Source organism: Benincasa hispida, chromosome 11 (assembly GCF_027475165.1).
Source record: "Benincasa hispida cultivar pf3 chromosome 11, pf3_genome.v1.1, whole genome shotgun sequence".
In the NCBI taxonomy this organism is placed as follows: Eukaryota; Viridiplantae; Streptophyta; class Magnoliopsida; order Cucurbitales; family Cucurbitaceae; genus Benincasa; species Benincasa hispida.
This window is the reverse complement of record NC_143488.1, coordinates 5169880-5181598: the sequence shown is the minus strand read 5'-3', so window position 1 is coordinate 5181598 and position 11719 is coordinate 5169880.

The window sequence follows — 11719 nt, the reverse complement described above, 5'->3', positions numbered from 1 at the left end:
TTCACTGAAACGCAATGGATGTTGTCTCTGACTCCCTTGATCACATTGGACACTGGGTGTCTAGTGCAATCTCTTTTTGTACCAAATTAACTCTCGTATGAATGATGTCATTAAGAATCCTCCAATAGCTGACCTTTACTTTGGGAGTCAACATACATTGCCACAATATTTTCCATAGTGACACCATAGGCTCAACATTCGATGTAGCTCTCTAACTTTCATTAACCAGTCCAAACCACCAATTTATACGCACTTCTAACAATGAAGTGTCCCTTTTTCTCAGCCAAAAAACCTCATTATCTCGCCTCAAGCCAAAAGGACGATATGCTTCCCCTAACTTCTCATATTGTTCCACTATCTCATTAAAATCATCTCTATCACCTAAGGGAGGTCGGAGCTTGAGGCCAGACACTCCATCCAAACTCGAGCGGGTCGAACATTTCTAATACTGATTATAAATTTTCCAACGATCTATACACATCAATCTAAACTTTGAGGCTCCATAAAGTAGAACCATCTAGTTTTGAATACTATTATTGAACATCAACAATTCCAAAGATTTTTAAATTTTAGAGATTTAAATTTTAATTAATAAAATAAAACAAACCTAAAAGAAAATTGAGCCATCAAAATGCGACTTGAACCATTAAAACAAAGATGAAAGTGAATTTATATTTAAATTATTGGGGAAAGCAAACAGAAAAAATAAGAAGAAGAAGAAAAAGGAAAGGGGACCCACTGAATCGTCAGCTATACTTTTTACCACTTTTTAATAATTACTCTCTTTTCCAACCCTAGTACGGTAATTAATATATAAATAAATAAATAACAAAAAAAATGTTTTAAAAAAAAACAACAGACCCACAGGGAGAAAAAGAGAGAGATTCACCTTCATATCAGCACATCATACATGACCTATATAGCCTTCCCCTTGCCGCCACTTTTAACAAAAGACTCAAAAATTAAATATAAATAATTATTATTTTGGTCCCATTCTTTTATCTTTTATTTATTTTAATCTTTATACGTCTAATTTTTATTCATGGTAAGCTCTTGTATTTTTGAAGTACTTTATTTTATCTATACATTTTTTAATAAGGGATCAATTTTGTCATTGTTGAATTTCTTCGTCCGATTCATGTGGGTCTCCCTATGTTTACTTTTAGGTTTCTTGTTTCCTAAATTTGAAAATATTTTATTCGGAATATTTTGATTGTATTTTTTTTTATTTTAGTATCTATTGTCCTTATAATAAAAAAAAAGGGTTATTTTAGTTTTATCATAATTTGTAAAATTCTAACACATATTCTATACACAATTTAAAAAGGAAAATCAAAACCTCTTTTGAGCATGAATATGTTTTGAGAAAATCTCATTGAATGTAGTGTGGTGCTAAAGTTATAAGGAAAAAAGGGACACTAAATTATAAGTTTTGTACTTCAACTACGAGGTTGTTTAATAAGTCATATTGAACTTTTAATTTTGTACTAATAGATTAGTGAACTCTAAAATTAAAAATGTTATCTCGATGAGGTTTCACAATGTGATTGTCTCAGAATAACCATATTGGACGGATTTGGATGCTTCCTAATAACCACTTGATATAAATTCAAACTGCTTTTTACGATTTTTCTTTCATATATCCAATAGTGAAAAGTGTCAACCACATTATGATTACTTCTTTTAAGGATATCTCCTAAAAATGCTTAATAGATTCTTAAACTTTCAAATTTTGTGTAAAAAAATATAGTGACAATCGAAATTTTTAAAAGTTAAAGTCTCGCTTGATAATCATTTGTTTTTTTATATATATATTATGTTATGTTTTCTTACAACTTCTTTAACATGGTTTTCATTTTTCAAAATTAAAGACTTGAATTCTTAGCCAAACTCTAAAACACAAAAAAAGTTTTTAAAAACACTCCTAAAATGCATATAGTAGGGAAAAGAAAAATCAATTGATGAGAGTAGTGTTTACAAGCCTAATTTTTAAAAATGAAAAATCAAACGATTATCAAACATATATTTTTTTTTAATCTACTATATATAAATTTGAATTTATGATTAATAGAACCATGAACTTTTAATTTTGTATTTAGTATATCAAATAGGTCAATAACTCAATAAACTCGAAATCTAAAATTCAACAATATATTAAACAAAAAATAGAAAAATTAAGAACTGGTTATACCATTTTCAAAGTTAAATGTGTTGCAATCACATGTCGAATGTCGTTGTGCTGTGTATGAACCACTGCCTTGAAAGCAAAAATCCGACACGATCACAGTGCTAAATCGTGAATGTCGGTTACTCCCCAAAGATAATACAACTTTCCAACTCAAGCGTGCACTTACGGGAGAAAGGATTGGAATCATCGAAAACTAAACTATACTCAGAAACGTAGAGAAAAGAAAACAGAGAAAGAAAAATCACTGTAGAAAAATTATTTGTATGTTTATTGTAAAACCTCACTGTATATGAAGAAAAATAAGAAGAAGCGGCGGCTAAGGCAACAGGAAGAATTTCAATTGTTGAAAACGAGCAAAAAAATAATTGGATCCAACAAATATGAATATGAATTTAATACAAATGTTTTATTAAAAACAGTAAAAATTTAAATGGAAAGGAAGTAAAACTTAGATCTTTTTTTGCACAAGCATAATTACTCGAACTCGACCAAACGGATGACAACAACACGCATGCACACATGGGGAAAGTCTCTATTTCCACTATATCCACAAATTGGAAGTCCCTCAGAATGCCTTTATATTTATACCCCTTCGACATTGTCAAAACTTCTAATGTGGAACAACTTCTTTCTCACTTTCTCTTCTTTTTGCTACAACCTTAGCTTGAAGTCATTCCCAGCCAGATGCACAAAACAAACCATTTCAAAAGTTCAATTACTAATAATGAAAAAACATAAACATTATAAAAGTACCATGACCAAAATGACCAAACAAAAAAGAATAATACCATGACCAAAATCACCAAACAAAAAAGAATATAAACTAGAGTAGTATATATACAAAGGGGGAGAGATTTTGGTAGTGATGACCAAAATTTTGTTTTGTTAATGCCAAATAACACAAAAATTAACATTTTACTTATATCACAAAGCACTAGCCAACATTGAAATTGTCAATAACGATCGTGGGTCTCACCCATCGCGAACTGATGAGACCCCAACACGATTTTACATTCATAAATAAACTAAATGTTTTTATCTTTATTCAATCCATTTGTTAAATTTAAAATATGTATTATATATAAATTATCTAACATTACAAAATACTAATATACAATTATTTTAACGTAAACCATGTTCATAAATAAATTAATAATATTTTATTATAAATAATATTTATTAGATAATTATAACTCATTTTATGATTTATAAATATAATATTAAATATATTTTAAATAATGGTTTAAATTAGAACCAATTTTTTTAAATATACTACTAAACACATGTATCAAAACGTAAAATCCAACTCCGCTTTTATCAAATCTTTGTAAAAAAAAAAGATCCTTAGTTTTTATTATTTTCAAAATCTAGATTATTTGATATTAAATCAACCAAATGAGGTGGAAAAAGAGCCAGTCGCAGTTAAAAGGAGCGTGAAATGCACGCGGGAAACTGTTGACGAACAGTAAGAAAAATGAGGAGTGGGCCCAGTGGGATGGAGATTTATGAAGTGACCCCTCTTATTGGCGTGTCCTTTTCAATCGCCTTGAGGAGCGTCGAACTCCCCACCTCAAGTCCTTGTCTTTTCTTTTTCTTTCTTTATTTCTTTATTTTAATTTTTCTAGACCTGATTTAACTCATCTTTCTAAACAAAAATTTTAAGTCACGTTTACCCGACTGAAAACATGATAGATTAATAGAAATAAAAAAGGTAAATTCTATTTGATTATTTTTTATGTTATTTACTTGTGTTGTATCTTTATTTGTATTCACACATGTCTCACATTCAAATTAGTAATGAAAATTCGATTGTACTTGAGAACTACGTTTTATTATTATCATTACCGCTATAATTATCATTACAATTACCATTACTATTATTATTGTAATTAAAAAATTATCAATTTTAATATCTTTATTGTTACCATTACTGTTACCGTTTGACCCTTAAATGTAAGGTAGATGTAATTGTAACAGGAAATTTGACAAAATTCATACATTTAAGTAAATGCGATCAAAATTAATCCGCTATTCAAATTTATTACAATTAATTCATTAATGAAATTTCATTACAATTACACCAATTTTTATTATGGTCTGATAAACGTGACCTTAACTCATCTTTTACCCCTTATTTTACTCTTACCTTTTAAATATATCCAAATAATTCTTTTCTTAGCTCATATTTCAAAGTTATGTTTGAAAGAGATTAATCCTAAATTTTTTAAATGAGATTTTTATATTAACTATAATTAATTTTGAAGTGTGTGATTTTTAAATTTGATAAAAATGATTTTAACTATTTGAAATTTACACATAAACATGTCATTTAATTTAGTTGAATACTATTACACGTGTTTCATAATTAAAAATACACCTTTAAGTTGATGAAAAATATGTGTATATTATTAAAGGTTAAATAAAATAAATATCTGAATACTTAAAAATATAATTACTTACTCCACGGAGGAATCTACTTGTAAATTTATTTTTTTTCTACAAAATTATAATTTTTACATTAATTACATTAGTAACTTTGATGTGAAGAGTTTCAATGATCCTAAAATTTATGTGAAGTTAAGTTTAGAATTGTTTTATTGAATTTAAATTTTAGGTTTTCAATAATCTTATAATTTACGAAACTTAATGTATTAGATAATGTCAACCAATCAAATAAAATTTTAAAATCATGAATAACTTTTAATTTTTAAAATTTGTCAATCATATGTATAGGGTGTTGTTTCAAATGCAATAATTAAAAAAATTAAGTTAATTGATTTAATAAAAAAAATCCATTAATGAACCAAAACTTTAGGATTATTCTAAACAATGGAAGAAATTCCGTCATGGGCGAATTTATTTTAGAACTATTTAATTCTATAAATATAATTAATAACCTCTCATTCTTTTAAAACTTTGTGTTAATCCTAACAAAAATATTATTATTATTATATACTTTTATCTAAACTAAGATATATGTATCTTAAAATTTTTTGATCTCGTAGTTAAAATTAAAATATATTATTTTTTAAATTTCGCGATAATTGCCTATTAGTTTTTTAAAAAAATAATTTAATCATGATTATTTGATTATCTTTTTAATTTCAATCTTTGATTTATCGAAAATCCATCGATGAATCAAAATTTTAGGATTATTTTAAATTATGGAAAAAAAATCAGCTATGAGTAATTGTAGATGATTTATTTTAGAACTATTTAAATGTATGAATATAATTAAGGATTGTTTTCAAATATAGGAAAGTGAATCATACTATTTATAAATAATACAAATATCACTGTTTATCTGTGATAGACTAAGATAGACTACTATTTATATTTATCATGATAGATAGACTTAGATAGTAGTCTATCACCTATCACAGATTGACTGTAATATTTTGCTATTATTTGTAAATATTTTTAGTAATTTTATCATTTAAAATAATTTTCTTATAATTAATAACCTCTCATTAAAATCTTTCAAAACCGTGTTAATCCTAAAAATAATATTATTTTTTTTATCTAGATGATTTGACTATCACTTTAATTTCAAACTTTTATATAAACCAATATATGTTTCTTAAAATTTCGTGATCTCATAGTTAAAAATAAAATATATTATTTTTTAAAATTCTATGATAATTGTCTATTAGTTATTTTTTTTATTTTTTTATTTGAATAATTTGATTACTTTCTTAATTTTAAATTTTGCTTTTAAATAATATTTAAAAAAAATTATGTGATAATCCTTTCTTATCGTAAAAAGAACTTTTTTATTAGATGATTTCATCTCTTAATTTTAAACTTTAAACTAAACAAAAAATATATTTTTTTAGATTGGTTAAAAAAAAAGGATTTAGAAATTTATCGTTTAAAAAAAAGTTTTGAACGTGAAGATTATAAAACAAGTCTAAAAATGATTAAAACAATAAAAGTAAAAAATTTTAAAATCAAAGATAAATCTCGGATATTACAAATGATTTAATCTTTATAATTAGAATAAAAATATCCATAAATCCCTACGATCATCAAATAAAAGAGACAACAAGAGAAATAAAAAATTTCTCTTCAAATGCGATAGTATAAATTATGGTCCATGGTCCTCAATAATCGATTGAGCTCAGCTCTTGTTGACTATTGTAATGTTTGTACTAAAAGAAAAATAATATTAGTCTACAAAAATATTTCATTGAGTAAATGATTAAAATATGTATTTTTGAGAAATTTTTAGGTAGAAAATTAACAAAAGTATTAGAAAATAATTTCTCATGGAGAAGAATATTTAAAAGTTCAGTCCCTATATAATAACCATTTCTTTACAATAATTTCATATTTTTTTTTAGCAATCATTTGAATTCTTAAAGAACTTTTATCTATATTTTACAAAGTTTATATATATATATTCAAAATTTTTGTTCTTTTTTTTTTTTTTTGTTTAAATTTGGTTAATAATTTAAATGAGATCTTAAGAAGGATGAAAAAATTTATTCTAAAAAAATGTTGAGAAAGCAAAAATAATTTTAAAAAATAACATACCAAAAGTCAAATATGTAGTAGCTACTATTAGTTTTGTTTATTAAATAATGATGAAAATTATAATAAATAAATTATAAAGAAACTAACATAAATTAGAAAAAAAAAGCAAATGCATTTATCATAGAGAAACTTAAATATCAAGATGACATTTAATTTAAAATAAAAATAACAAATTTCATGATACATTATTTTGACAAAATTATTTAATTCCATCGCGGAATTTCCTATAAAATTAAATTTCCTCCTAATATTTGTTTGCTAGCACGATAATGTACCACGGAGTAAGTCATGGTTATTGAAATTTGTAATTGAAATCACTTTGTCACATTTCTTGTATTAATAAATAATTGTTGTTTTTTGGGTACTTACTATAAGATTACTAAAGGAGAGTTTTTAAAAATAGAAAAATAAGGAAAATTATATACACAAATTAAAATCGATAGAAATGTAATAGTGTCTATTAGTGATAGAAACTGATAGAAGTTTTATCAATATCTATCAATAATAGAAACTAATAGAAGTCTATCACTGATAGACGATGATAGAAGTTGATCAGTGTTTATCAATATATATGTGTGCAATTGCTATAAATAGTTTGACATTTTTTCTATATTTGAAAATTTTCCATTACTAAATTTATAGAGGGGACATATTTGGATTTTTTAAATTAAAAATCAAACTATTATTTTTAAACTTATTATAACTATAATATAGATTAGTTTGCTTGGCATATTTTGTTTTTCAAAATGTGACGATAGGATATACCAATCCTCCCATTTTGAAAACAATTATAATTTATATTATAGAGTAATTTTGGACCAAAAGTCACAAACGATATTTGTTGAGAACATCAATAACAAAGTTGAGAAAATAGCTTGATTCAGGTCAAGGGTGACAATTTGGAACCAAAATAGATTAGGAGAATAAGTTGACTTGGGCCTCGACCTAAGCTAGCATGTTCAATCGTGGCTACCAAATGCCTAATGGTGCATGTGGCCAAGTGACCATTGTGAGCCTAAAATATAACTAAACAAATTGTCAAACAGGATACGCCCAATCCAAGAAGTTAAAAGGAAAATTTAAAGCAACTCAGAAACCCTAATGGAAGATATCTAGGTCAACAATACCTATAAATACATCAACATAGTTCCAAGAGAAGTAAGTCTATTATAATACTCAAACTATCCACTTGCTACACATATATACTTTTTGACTTAAGCATTGGAGTCTGTGTGGCAAACATCACACAAATATGCAGATATTTTCATCTCGCATGTCACGTTCTTCACCAAATTACAAGTTTATCGTTGTTGTCATGTGAAGGTCGTAAGATGTGTTTTTGTATGCACTTGTGCATGTTTATATATGTGTGTATATATGTATGTTTGTATGTTTGACTTAGTAATATTGACATGACTTTTATCCTTAAAAGTTGGAGGTTCAATTCTCCACCTTGTATGTAAATAGGATATATTCTTTTATTAACAAAGTTATTTTAATTAAGATATATTTTTGTTTTCTTTATCAGTTGTGTGTATTCTTTTTATTGTTTTCTTAAATAAAAATGTTTATTTATTGATTAAAAAGTAATTATAGTGTGTATGTGTTTTTTTCTTTAAAAAAATGGAAAAAGGAAAAGAGTCAATATTTACCATTTAAATTAAGTCCATAAATAAAAGAAAACTAAGGTAAAATTTAGGCATATGAGTAGAATAATTTGGCATATCAATAGAATTGGTATACTTATATATGAAATGTAAATTATATCACATATATATATATATGTTGAAATCTTACTCCCCATATCAATTTATAATCCTAAACTTTGGAGTTATATCAATTAAAATTTTAAACAAATAATTTTATCAATATACATCTCAGACTTTCATAATTGTATAAATTTACATTCCTTTTAGATTTTATTTGATCAAAATTGTGTGAAACTTATAATTTGAGTCTATTAAACTTCTAAATTTTTATAAATTTTGATAATTTAGTACGATTATCTTTGAAAATCATCCATGCATTAATTCTCAAACGTGTGTAGATTTCTTCAAATGTTGATTTTACTAAATGGATCATTAGTGTAAATATATGCACGATTCTCAAATGAAACTTTGATTTAGGGTCTAAATTGATTTATTTATGAAAGTTTAGGAGTTTAATTGATACAATTATAAGTTTCATTCAGGTTTTCCCAAACATAATAGAAGATATAAATTGATACACTTACCAAAAAAATTTAGGGTTTAAATTAATACAATTATTAGCTAATGGTTTAAATTGATACAACTTTTAAAGTTTAGATGTATAAATTGATATATATATATATATATATATATATTCTACTCATGACAATTCTCCCATATTAATTTATATACATTTCCTTGACAAAATTAGTATTTGTGTTATTTAGCAATTAAAACAACTAGAGTTTAAAATTATTTAACACTTTTGTAAATGATTATCAATAGCTATAAACATGGAAGAAATGAAGATTTGATTCTTATAGAAATTTTTGTCATCACTTAGAAATATCAAATAATAGACTTAAATTCTTGAGTTAAATTAATACCAATGGGTGATCTATAAGGGGAAAAGTTTGAAATTCAATTTATTCAAGAAAATATATATATATGAAAAATTATTATATATTAATAAAAACAAAAACAATCTTTTTAAATCCCATGATTAAAAAAACGTTATTTTATTAATGGCATTGCTTGCGTGTGAACTGCATTAAAGATCAATGAATAAAGAAAGCAATATAATAAGATATTCCTTTTGTCTTTCTTATGAACATTATTGAAAATTTTAGGAAGATTTTAAAATAAGAAAAATTATTTATATAAAATAGTAAAATTTTAATTTCTGTCATAGAAACGGATAAAAGTCTATTAGTATTTATGAGTGATTAGAAATTGATAGAAATTTATCACCAATAAACGCTAATAGAAATCTATCAATGTCTATCAATATTTTTTTTATTATTATTTCTGTTAATAATTTGATATTTTTTTATCTGGGAAAATGTTTCAAAATTTTAATTATATTTTCTTTATGAAAAGTTTGAAGATTTTCATAAATTTTCACATATTAGAAAACATATGTAAAATTTAAATTGAACTTTGATTTAAGATTAAGATTATGAAGAAATTACTATATTTTAAAGAAGAAAAATTAAAACCCAAATTTTAAATTTATTAAGTATTTTTTTTCTTTTAAGAAAATTTATGAAGTAATTAAAGGACTACAATTTGAGAAAAAAGTTATATTAAATCTCAAAGCTTCTAATAAATATTATAATAAATGTTAGACTTATCGTAACAATTTTATTTTATTTTTGTTTATTAATTGTTGTTTTGTTTAGTAGGGTTTTACTTTTTTTTTCATAGCATTTTAACCATTTTTTATTTTAAAAAACGGGTCTTGAAACTTTTTTTTAAAAATATATTTTATGATAACTTTTAAAAAAATGTCTAAATTCAAATAGATTTTTTTTCATTCTTTCTTTTTTTTTTTTCCTCCTTTTTTCTTTAAACAAAGACTAAGAATAAAAATGTAATAAAATGAATTGTTAAGGTCCAATTTGGTAATCATTTATGCTCATTTTGGTAACCATTTTATTTTTTGTTCTTATTTTTGAAAATTAAATCTATATCATCTACCTTTCTTACTATGATTTGTATTTTTTTGAGTACAATGACTGAATTTTTAACCAAATTCTAAAAACAAAAACAATTTTTAAAAGTTACTATTTTTAGTTATCAAAATTTGTCTTGTTTTTTAAACAATTGATAAAAAGTAGATAACAAAGGAAGAAATTTGGAAGTGGAAGTAACGTCTGTAGTCTTAATTTTAAAAAACAAAACAAAAATCAAAAGGATTACCAAATAGGGTTTTAGTTTTTTTTATTTTCTGTTTTTTAAAATTAAGGCTATAAACACCTTTTCCACCTCTAAAATTATGGTTTTGTTTTCGACTTTTATCAATATTTAAAAAAAAAAGTCAATCTAAATTTTGAAAATTAAAAAAAATTGAAAACTAATAAAACTAGTCTTATTTTATTTATTTTTTATTATTTTTTTTATTTGAGAAATATGTAAATTATTAAAAAAAATATTGAGAAAAAATAAATTTAATTTTTAAAAATTAAAAGACTATCCATCGAGTCTAAATATACATTTCTTTTTAATAAAGTAAAACAATGCCAAAGGAGGGAAGAGGTTGGTGATTCAAACTTAAGGGATAATTATGTCTAAAATTTAATTATGGTTTAAGGTGAAAAATTTAGGCCAAAACAAATTGCCATAATTTTTTTTGAAATTTTATAGTATAAATGGAGTAGTCTTTTAAAATTATTTTCTCTTTACTTTTCCAAAATTAGCAAGATTTTGACAATAATTTTTTTAAAATGATGTAAACAGAGAAACAAAATATCTTCATCGTTTAAAAACTATAAAATAAAAAAATATTTTAAATGATAAAATTGCTAAAAATATTTACAAATAATAGTAAAATATTATATATCTATCTGTGATCGCATAGATTGTAATAGACTACTATATATCTATTTGAAATTTTGTTATACTCGTAAATATTTTAGTTCATTTTTCTATATTTAAAAATGGCTTTAAAACAAAACCCTTACAATGAAAACACTAAAAATATCTTTTTTGTTTATTGAGTTTTCTTAGTTCAAATTAAATCGATTGAAAAACAGTCATAAATTTTAGTTTAATGAATTTTAAATGCTCACACATAAAAGCTTTTCTTCTTGAAATGATATTTCATGCACAGAAATAATTTATAACAAAGTAAAAAAGAAAACAGTTGAACTAGTATCAATAATGTACTATTAATTTCAAATCAGATGGTTAATCCCTCATCCCACGTATCGTCAAAAAAATAATGAAGTCAAAAAATTTAAAAACTGAAATAAATAATTATCATTAATCAATCTTTTAATTATAACGATATATGTATACTTTTATA